The sequence below is a fragment of the Dermochelys coriacea genome, chromosome 8 (genome assembly GCF_009764565.3).
Source record: "Dermochelys coriacea isolate rDerCor1 chromosome 8, rDerCor1.pri.v4, whole genome shotgun sequence".
Taxonomy (NCBI): domain Eukaryota; kingdom Metazoa; phylum Chordata; order Testudines; family Dermochelyidae; genus Dermochelys; species Dermochelys coriacea.
In genome coordinates this window covers 49,853,114-49,864,815 of record NC_050075.1, presented here as the reverse complement: position 1 = coordinate 49,864,815, position 11,702 = coordinate 49,853,114, and positions in this window count along the sequence as shown.

Genomic DNA, 11,702 nt, shown 5'->3' with positions numbered 1-11,702 from the left:
CCACATGCTCTCAGGCTCTAAGTGGTAGGACACTTCTTCCCAGTGTCACCCCCACCCTGTCAGGGTTACGATCCAAGCCTGGCCTGCAGAGCCTCTTGGCTGAGGCGTCTCCCTGTGCTGGGCCTGGGGCCCAGGGTCCCCCTTGCTCTCCCCAGCTGCTCACCACACCCAGCTCCACCACTCTGTCTCAGCACTGCTGTTGCTGCTCTGCCTACAGCTCCCTGGGCTGCTTCTTTGGCCCCTCTGCCTCTGGTTGCTACAGCTCTGCTCCTAGGACAGGTTTGCTCTGAAGGCTGCTTCTGTGACTCTGCTCCCAGCACTGACCTGCTTTGTGGGCTGCTTTTCTGGCCCCCAGCTCTGGTTGCTGCAGCTTTGCTCACAGGGCAAGTCTGCTCTCTCTGGGCTGCTTTTCTGGTCCCTCTGGATCTGGCACAGCTCTGCCCCCCAGCTTAGCTTGGTCCCCTGCTTTCTTCTTAGCTCGGCCCCACTCTGTCTGATCCAGGCAAATCCAGCTCACACAGAGGACGGGACCTCCCTGGCCTCCTGACTCCCTGATTAGCCTGCCTGCCCTGTCATTCAGGCTGACCTAGAGCATTGGCCTCTCCCCATTGTTCCTAGGGACTATCAGTCTCAGGATCCTGATTTCCCATAGACCCTTCTCCTTTTAGTACTGGGAACTAGCCAACCAAAACACCACCACTGAATCTTAGTAAGGGGGCAACAGTCCCCTTACATAAAGTACTCATATTATCTGTCCCATCAGTTATACTTCCATCCCCCTCTTATCATGGCGTGTGGGGGGAGAGAGAGGGAGAGATTGCCTTCTAACACCTTCACTGCTCCTGATACAAATGCTCATTCAAATAAATGAAGCATCAGAACATGCTGCCCCCCTCCCCACTCGGGCTTCACTGGGAAGTGGGTGCCCCAGCCAATAACAGAGCTGGTTTCATCCTTCAGCATTAATGAGGCTGATCGTTAGGGAATTCCTAAATTAAATACATGAAATCATCCTGCCTGGGCTTGCTCACCCCCTCAAGTTGCCACCCCTCTTTGCCCCACCTCTCTTGGCTTCTTCAGCCTGCCCCTCACCCCCTCCCTCTGCTCCCACAGAGGGCTTTGCTCTTAGGATTTCCTCAGGAAGGAATTCCTGTTTGTAGCCAAAAAAAAAACAAACAAAATAAATGGGTCTGGTCAGAAAACAACCAACCACCACCACTGCCATCTTTCCAAGTGCTGCAGCACCCTCAGCAGAGACTTGGAGACATTCCTAAGGACTGTTCTGTCCACACCCAACCCTGGAGATTACAAGCCTCTGTTTCCCTAGGTCCCTAAAGCATCAAATTTCTCTGACAGCACTAAAGAAGAACTCTGCTTTCTTTGGACCCTCAGGCTCTGGCCCTTAAACAGACCATGCTATCTAAGAATTCGCTACTGCATTTTAATGGAGCGTGTATCATCCGACGTAGGTATGGCCCCCATCTCCTTAGTATCTGAGCACCTCACAGTCTTTGAGGTATTTAGCCTCAAGACACCCCTGGGAGACAGGTCAGTGATATTATCCCATTGGGCAGATGGGGAACAGAGGCACAGAGAGAGTAAAGGCCAGATTTTAAAAAGGTATTTAGGTGCCTAGCAGAATTTTCAAAAGCATTTAGACAACTACCCCACATTGAAATCAATGGGTGCCTAAATCCCTTTAGGAATCTGACCCTAAGCAACTTGCCCCAGGTCAGGCAGGAAGTTGGAGCAAAGTTGAACCTGGATTCCCCAAAAACCAGGCTAGAGTGCTAATCACCTCATTCTAGCCCCCGCTCTGCCAGTGCCTTACTGTACGTCTATGGGGAAGTCATGCGGCTCCTCTAACATGGGGAGATCACTCACCCCACAAGGCTGTTGAGGCCTAGTACTGGCAATGTGCTCTCAGAGCTTTGGCTGAATGGCAACTGGAGCCCTTCGAAAAACAGAGACTTTGTCTCAAACATTTTCCTGAAAAACGTGTCTGTGGCTTCCCTTGAAAAACGTGAAATCTGGGTGTTTTCCCACCAGCTCTAAAGATGATCTCCCCAGTGGGCTAGCATCCTTTGCTCTTCACCTCACATCGTCACTCCCACCACCAGCGCCACTCTGACACGGCAGCGTACACACCTGCTGTGCGTTGGTGGCAGCACCAAGAGAGAAGCAGGCCCGGTCAGTGCAAAGTATTGTTATTAACATAGACAGAGCCCAAGAGCAGTGTATAGAAGCCTTAAAGTGACTGGAAATGCATATTAAGGTCCCTGTATACTGCCAGAACGATGCAAAAGGGCCTGAGCAGAAATGAGAATCAGGCCCAGTATGTAACACTTGCTATTACCATAGGAATAAATCCTGCATTGCCCTGGCAGGCACAGAAGGGCCGGGAGACAGGAGAACAGCTACTGTTCCATACAGAGGTGTGGATTTACAGCTACAGAGCTGCCTGGGGACAAGTTGCCTTCCTCCCCGCCAACCCCAATACTCTGGACGGTTGCAGGATTTGGCCTCTACATTTTGCCACTGTCAAGCATCTCAGCTAGCCAAAATGCCTCTACAGCTCGCACATAAGCTAGAGCTCAGCTGAGAGCTCAAGAGAGACAGTCAGAGAAGCTGGCCTGGTTGTTCAGGACAGGAAACAAAAAAAAACCCAAGAGAAGACAGGAGGTAGAACGGCTGACTTGGAGCCTGTCAGTCCTGGGCTGCATGGATCTCAGCCAAGATAGAGCTCTCTGTTTATTCTTTCAGAGGCTGAACTGCTCTCCGAGGGGTCATACATCCCACCCAGCTCCCAACTTTGGAGCTTTGCTCCAGAGCAGCGGCAGGAAAGGCCTTTGCTGATGCAATAAATAAACAAACAAACAACTGACAGGTCTATTTTTAGCTGGCCTACAGCTGGGTGAGTTTTATTTTTAGAGTTTAACATGAAGCCCTCGAGGTGAGGGGCAGAGAAGAAGGAGGCGCCCTGGAAAAACGAGAGGCATGCAGCTCCGGGAGCCAAATTTTCCATTGCTTACTTTAATCCCAGCCAGTATGTGCAAAGAGAACTCACAACTATCCAGACAGCCAACAGAGCTGCAGGCCAGGCAAACAAGGTATGTTCCTGCCTGGAGTTTAACCTGAGGTTGGACCACATTTCCTCCACTCTGGCTTCTACCCAGATGTTAAAATAAAAAGTGTATTATATTTACCCATATGTTTTTAATGCTGTTTTATGTGCTGGAAGGATAAGGGACAAAATTCTCAGATGGTAGAAATGAAGGAAACTCCCCTGGATTAAATGGAGCTGAATCTATGTATCCCAGCAGTGGCTTTGGCCCATGGACATTGTGAGCCTATTTATGCTCTCATATTGGTGTAAAACACGAGCCGCTCCCTCCCATGTAAAACTGGGGGAAGAGAGGAGATTCAGACCTTGTATAAGATACTAGGTGGTAAAAACATTACTGTAGTGAGAGATGCAAGGAGTCCTGGAGAAGAGTCTGAAAATACCCACAAAGTTTGGGCCTACATCTCAATATTCCCAATGGATGGGAAAGAGGGGCTGGATCTGGGATTTTGCATTGACCCATTATAGAGATGGGATCTTACTTATGTATGAAACAGAACCCAAAGTCTGAGGATTTTCAGATCTGTGGTTCTGTGAGCAGATCCAGGGCTCATCTCTACTATTAACTAACTTCCTATTCCTCACAATTAGAGCCACTGCAAACATTTTGTTCCAAAATCCCAAACCATGCCAAACGCAGACCAAAACCAAGACGTGTCAGCCTCTTGAGTGAACTTGGGCAGAGGGAAGACAGAAGAGCAAAAAAAACATCTTGAAATCCACTACGAAGATTTATCTGGGAAACATTTAGATATTACACTGATGGGTGCCACAGAAAACCCTAAAATGTTATATCTAAGCGAAGATTAACACATTCTTGCTGGGAGGGGCAGATCAGAGGGGAGAATTGCAGCGGATTATGCTGTATAACAAGGTTAAAACCTTCAGACCTGCCTGTCCCCATCCCTCATACTGTTTGGGACAGGGAGAGAGAGATTCTCTCTCTTCCCAAGAGCCAGACAACAGTTATGTAGAGGTCAGAATGCTCGTGTGAGGTACAAGGGCCTAACTCTTGCTCTGGGGGAAGCCTCCCGCACATACATGCTTACTCTTCCTCCAGGGTTATAAAGGAGTGACTTGGTGATGCTCCAGGGATTGGCTCACTCGTTTGGCCCCTCTGTCTTCGCACAGCACCTTACCGCCTGCCCCCAGTCTGCACAGGATAACTCCTATTCCCTCGCCCTGAACTAGGCTTGCACAATAGTGAGAACACTCCAGCAGCACTCTGAACCCAGGGGTGCACCCAGTATATATCACCAGCACTAGGCTCCCAGAGAGCCCCTCTGCTCAATGGTTTCCACTCAGCCCAAGGAAAATGGAGAGAACACTTTGCAGAAGAACTTGGTTCTAGAAAGGGAGTGGGGTTCTGACCCTCGGTCTGATAGGCCATAAGGAAGTGATGATGGCTATGGGTTATGAGGCTTCACCCCCTTCCGCACCCTGTCTGGTTAAGGTACTTACATGGCCCCCATTACTGTAGTGTCTGAGCGCCTCACAATCTTTAGCATATGTACCTCACAACACCCCTGCAAGGCAGGGCAGAGCTGTTATCCCCATTGTGCAGATGAGGAACAGACTTGCCTGGTCACACTGAAAAGCTGGGGTGGATCACGGAATCGAAGCCAGGCCCCAGGCTAGCACCTATCCTGCTCATAACCCCTCCTCCCACTCCCTTCATCTCCTGACTGCCAGAAACTATTCGTTAGCGCCTGCTGCTTTGCATTCTGTACTGAGCATGGCCCCTCACCTGCCACAGTGGGGTGAGGTGCTGAATGGCTTTCCTCTCCTAGGAGCTCCTACAGACCACTAAGTAGACCAGAACGACTTTCCTATCCAGAAAGGACCCTAGTTGACCTAGGACTAATTCCCTGCAATGGCTGAAGAGCAGACAGGGTGCACACCCACCCAAGGGGAATTCAGCGACATGATCTCAGAAGCGGACACCAGACAATGCCTCAGGGGGCACAAAGGGGCCACACAGAGTTGTGCGCCTCCCTAACCACCAGCTCATGCTTCAAAAGAGGAAAACCCTGGGTTTCATTCCCCTCCTCCCTTGCCAATTTAAGGGTTGACATTAACACCATAAGGCACAGTCAGGAGCAACCTTCCAAAAATAGCCATTTGTTTTCGGGTGCCCAAGTTGAGATGCTTTGGGCCTGATTTTCAGAAGGGCTGAGCACCCACAGCTCCCACTGAGTTCATCTGGTGTTCTGGGTGCTCGGCAATCAATCAGCATTTTACACATGGGGAAACTGAGGCACAGAGAGTTTAAGGGACTTGCCCAAGGTCACACAGTGAGTCAGTGGGCAGAGGCAGGAAGGAGAGCAAGGTCTCCAGACTCCCAGTCTTGTGTTTAAATCGCAAGGTTACTCTGCTATCCCTTTACTTTCGCCTTCATTCTACCTCCACCCCAGATATTCCACTGGATAGGCCCATACATCTGGCCAAGCAGAACTGTGTGCAGCTTCCTCCAGAATCATTCCATGCTGTGCCAGGCCTATCCAGAAGGGGGTGCTACACAGCAACATCAGGCGCTTTTTGCTTATTCCTAGGACCTATGCGTGCTTATTTCTCAGCATTCCCTGGCCGAGACTGCACTGCAATTTGCAGACCCAATTATTTTCGTCCCAGAGGACAAACAAAAATAGATGAGACATTTGTTCTCAGGCCCGAGATCAAAGCCCCACAATTCTGGGATGTGTTTCAGATCGCTGCACTGCTGCTAGACTGGATCCAGAACTGGTCTTGTCCTAAAGTCTCAGACATGTGGGTTAGAGCAGATGCTATGGTTAGGGCCCATCTCCAATTTATAAAGCCTTAATATTTACCAAGTACATGAATTCTAATGAGGACCTATGATTCAAGGACATAAAATCCATTGTGGAGTTTGGTAACGTTACAAGTTGAAGGCTCAGTTCAGCAAAGGACTTAAGTGCTAATGTCCAACTGAAGACAACAGACTTAAGTGCCTTATTGAATAGGGAGGGACTTACACTCATGCTTAAATGCTGTGCTGAACAGGGATCCAAGAGAGGCACTGCATACAATGGGAGCTTCGCAGGCCAGTTTCTCCTCCCTCGGAGAGAAGTGAGCCAAGAACCTGAGACCCTGAAACACACACAGTTTACACAGAGAACAGAGCACATGTCTGAATCTCTGTGAAGAGCCTGAACTGCGGAACTGCCCTGCTTAACGCCTGCCATCAGTGGAGCAGCGTAAACAGTTATGAAAGGGAGAACTGTGAGCCGGATGTTACCCCACCATAATAAACGAGAGGCAGGGAAACCGGCAGGCACCTTTATGGGCTGAAATCAATGGGAGCTGAAATCAAGTAAAGCAGCATCAAACCCTATTGGACAGATTTTGAAAAGAGTTTAGCTTTTTTGCTAAGCACCTAAATGAAGTGGCCCAAATCTACAGACATGAGACATACCCAGCTATTCCCACTGAGAACAAAGGAAAATTCACCTGCTGTTGAGAATCAGGGGGGATTCCCTGAGGTATCTAAATGGGAGCTGAGCTCTCTTGAAAATACCTGGCCCTAGCTATATTCCGGCTGCTTTCACTGGTGGTGAACAAGCCTCCATTTTTCACAGGCCACTAAACATCCCCTTGCCAGCTTCCCCCTTGCTTCACATACAGCCACTTACCTGCTCAAGAATCTCTAAAGCTACTGATTTTAAGGTGATCGTATTTTAGTCATTAAAAACTGGGCCACACTAACTAATAAGGGAGAGACCTAGAGACTGCCCAGCCTTCCCCATTAGCTGCCAGGCCCCCATTAGCTCAGATGCCGGGAAAGATAATCAGAACATTTTTTTCCCTCTCACCGCTGATGCCCTGTAAGAAATTAAACTGTGGCTTCAAAAGTTATTCATTTTAAAGAGCTCTCAAGAGGAGCAAGTGGAGAAGGCAGAGGGGATTCCATACTTGGAGATTAAAGAGACAGACTAATTAGCATCACTTGGAAAGAAGCCAAGCTAGAAGAGACAGGGCAGAGGTTCCTGATAGATGAGCTCAGTGGTATGCCCAGCTGGAGGCTTCTTCCTAGCCCTTCCATAACACCAAACCAACAGGAAACAGAATGGAAACAACAGGCAGCAAATTTGAAGTGGGTAAGAAGAAGAATTTATTTGTGGAGCACGTGAACTCCCTGCCACAGGATATTATTGAGACAATGAGATTGGGCTCTAATCTAGGGACTCTCTTTAGCTGTGTCTGGTGCAGCACCGAGCACATCACCAGTTCTTAGCAACTGATAACAGGTCAGCAGGATTCAAAAAAGAGACTAGTATGAATAAAAACAGCATCTGCTTGTGACATAGCTAGGATAGCAATGACCGAGGCTAACAGTCCATATGCTTCAGGGCATAAATGAGTCCCCAGCTGAGGGGTGAGGAAGATAATTCCTGACCCCACCACAATGGTATAAATTGCACACTTAGGTGTCTTACAGCCAGGTTACTCCTCCCACTAAAGCATCCTGCACTGACCACCATTGGGAGACAACCCTAGATGGACCACTGGGTGTTTGCAACGTGGCATGGGCCATATTCCTAAAAGCAGTACCAGCACAGACCCTCCCTTCACCCCCGAGTCCCCAGTGTTTTCTTTTATGCTTGTTTTTATTATCCTTGGCATAAGCTTTTGTGGTTAAAACACCACTTCTTCAGATGCCTGGAGTGAAAATTTTCACTTCATGCATCTGAAGAAGTGGTGTTTTACCCACGAACGCTTATTCCCAAATAAATCTGTTAGTCTTTAAGGTGCCACCAGACTCCTTGTTGTTTTTATGAATACAGAATAACACAGGTACCCCGATACTTTATTATCCTTTTCTTTCCTTTGTCCTCATTCCCATGCTCCCACCTTATTGTCTGCTCCTCTGCCCTCCTCCTCTGGTTTTCATCTATTTTCTCCTTGACTGTGCTCCTAATGCTGCCCTGGGATGTTCACAAGGCACATGTGCACTGGGTTCCCACCCTGACTCTGACGGTCACTCCTGTAACTGCAGCTCTGGTACAGAGCAGCGCAGGGTGTCTCTGTAACCAGCACTGCGTGTGGTGTGCAACTGCAAGGAGTGATCCAGCAATGCAGGAGGTGCGGACAGGCAATGGGCACAGGTGCTTTTCTGAACCAGCAAGAAAGAAATTATTTACATTACTGTAACACCGGGAAGCCCCAGCCAAGATTGGAGCCCCACGGTGCTACGCGCTGAACAGATACATGGTGAGAGCCAGTCTAAATAGACAAGGCAGCCAAAGGATGGGAGAAAGATTATCCCCATTTTGCAGATGGGCAACTGAAGCACCAAGAGACCTGCCCAAAGCCATATAGGCGGTCTTGGCACTGGGAATTGAACCCAGATCTCCTCATTCCCAGATCAATGTCTCTTTCAAGGTATTCTCAGAAAAAGTTAGCCATATGATCAACCTGGCCAGAGTCAATCATTCTCCATGTGTCCATCACCAGCAAAGGCATCACTGATATAACATGGCAAGGGCCTCAAAGAGCACAATTCTTACAGAAGACAGACAATTCTCACACAATTTCAGCTGCCTCCAAACCCCAGCTGAATTCTCAGCAGACTGACAACTGGAGGGGTAGGCTCATACATTCCCAGTCCAGAAAGAACCATTATAATTATTTGGTATTGCAGTAGCACCTAAGACACCCAGTCCTGGAACAGGACCCCATTCTGCTAGGTGCTGTACAAACAGAACAAAAACGATCATTTAGTCTGACCTCCTGCATAACATAGGCCATAGAATTTCACCCAGTGATTTCTGCATCCAGCCCTATCACTTGCAGTTGAACTATAGCATCTCTTTTAAAGAGACATTCAGTCTTTCATGGATTCAAGTGGCTGGGGCATGAATGCACTCAGACTGTGCCAGAGGTTACTTGACTTCTATCAAGTCACAAGATCTCCATTACCACACCATGCTGTAGCGCTGCTCAGGCCTGATAGCCATGGGGCTTAAAGCCTTTGCAATGCTGCTGTGAAATACGATTTGTACATGCAAGCAGTTGGGAGGATTTAACACTACAGGAGATCATTGAGACAAATAGCTTGGGAAGTTTCAAAAGCTATAAATCAAGACAGTGTCTCCCAGCAGGGGCTCTTAGTATAAAGAGACAGAGCCACTGCTCTCCATAAGGGGCACCTCACCTTTGGAATTCACCTTCCTCCTCCCTCCCTGGCTCTCAAATAGGCCAAATCTGAATGTCAGGGCAAGCTGCTAGGCCCCTCTCTTATGGAGGGAGGGATGATCAGGGTGTGACTTTCCTGGGGTATTGTCCATTTCATATTTTGGCGGGTGGTCAATTGCTGGCTCAGGGAAGTGGCTGATTTTTTTTATGTTAAAGACACTTAGGGCCCAGGATAGAGGCTTTTTGCTGGTTATAAATCTAAAAACGTCAGTCAATCTGCACTGGGATTCACTGGGGCAAAAAAGTCACAGCAGCTGTCAATCCTTCTGGAACGGAAGCCGAGCCAGAGGCACATCATTGGGCTGGAAGAAACACTCACAATAGCGCAGGATTGAAAAAACTGGGTGCATTACATGGGAGGAGGGAACCTCTAGAATCGGCCACTGTCAGAGGCAGTGCACCAAGATGCACCATACGTCCGTTCCAATGTGCCACTCCTGAAGTTCTGGTTACTACCCACAACCCAATAGCTGCTATTAAACTTCATTTAGAGAGTTCGCTGATAACTGTATAGCTTCCTCATCAGTATAGACATCAGCATGATTCATTCCGCTTATTCCACAAGTATCTGGCACCTATTTTAAGAGTGGCATGACTGCACCCTAGAATAATATACATTTATGGGCTCTGAGCTAGCATCACACCATTCGGTCACAAGCAATTCACATCCTCTGAAAACCAGCTGTAATAAAACTTTTATTCCAGGTGACCCACAGGGGCAAACCACTGGTTTCTCCAGCTTCTTTTGCAGCAACAGTTTCTTTCCTCTCACTCAAGGCTGGTTCAAATTATCATGTCCCTGAGTCAGCAACTGAGACATCCACATGCCACCTCACAGGGCACCACACTCCCTCCACCCAGAGACAGCAGCACCCATTGTAACGTGCTCCTAGCTTGCCAGATGCCTACATGGATTGGGTCAGGCATGTGATGACCAGATTCAGTGAATGAAGACTGAGTCCTCTGTCTCTCACCTAGATGTGTGATTATCCTCCCTGGGACACACTATCCTCCGTACTCTATAACTGTCTTTCTGTACCTCCGCTGGTGCTCAGTTTTCACCCTGTAGCCTATCGGCTATGAGTCTTGGTCATTGTTATTAAATGGCCTCTGTATGTCATTCATCTGCTTGGGCAGGCAGAAGTTAAAGGTCCCAAGCCAGGTTCTCAAACACCAGCTTCCACATTAGGCCCTGCAAACTGTGGATGTAAATAATTGCCAGTGCAATTTTGCACCAGCAATGACTTGCAGCCACAGTTCATGTCATTCAGACACCTCAGCCCTGACTGCACCCACAAACCAGTACCTGCTGGACCTAAAGCTCTTAAACTGTGGGACAAAATTCCACCTGTGTTTATTTGTACCCACAATATTGCAGGTGCAAAAACACAGACTTGATAAAGGCCAGACTGAAAAATATGACCCCAGTGGTACTTTCCAGCCACCCTGGTCTTCTGACCAGCGTTTCTCCTCTCTCTCAAACTAGCACCACTCTCAAGAGCCAGGGTCGGGCGGGGGCTATTTGTACCTGCTGCCAAATTTCCTAACACACAGCCACTCTCATTGCTGGACAGTTTGAGCTCAGATGCTCTGAGAGTAGGCAAAGGAGGCTTGAACCACATAGGTCTCTCTGCCATGTGGTTTGAAATGCTTGCATAATATCCCTGAGCCAGCTGATAAGGCTGGCCACACACAGGTCAGTCCCATTCTTCCCTATCATGGTTCTTCCCTATGATTCCTTCGCCCCCTACGGTGTTTGTTACCCAGCTTGTTCTGCTAATAATACAGTACCTTACTCAGGGAAGCAGCTACCAGATCTCTCTCCACATTAGGGTGTGTGTATCTTTGTGAGGGGGTATCTGTATGTGCGCACACTGGTGTGTCTCTGCCTGTAGCATGTGTCTATGGATAGCACATCTGTGTTGTGTATGCTGTGTGTATAGCGCATGGCTGGCTGTGTGTGTGATGGTGTCTCTCTCTGCCTGTAGCATGTATCTGTGAATAGCATGTCTGTGTATGCTGTGTGTACAGTGCATGGCTCTGCGTGCAGTGTGCGTCTCTCTGCTTGTAGCCCGTGTGTCTGTGGCTAGTATGTCTGTGTGTTGTGTATGCCTGTGTGTATAGCATGTAGCTCTGGGCCTGGTCGTGTGTCTCTCTGCCTGTAGCACGCGTGCGTTGTGTATGCCTGTGTGTCTAGCCCATGGCTCTGTGTGTAGTGCTGTGTATTTGGGTGCGTGAGACTCTGCATACCTGCGAGTGTGGGTCTCTGTCTTCCCGGCTGCATGTGCACCTGTGGCTAGGCTGTGCCTGTTGCCTTGCGAGATAGCATGTGTCTGTGCGAGGCGGTGGGGTTTTTTATGCGGCT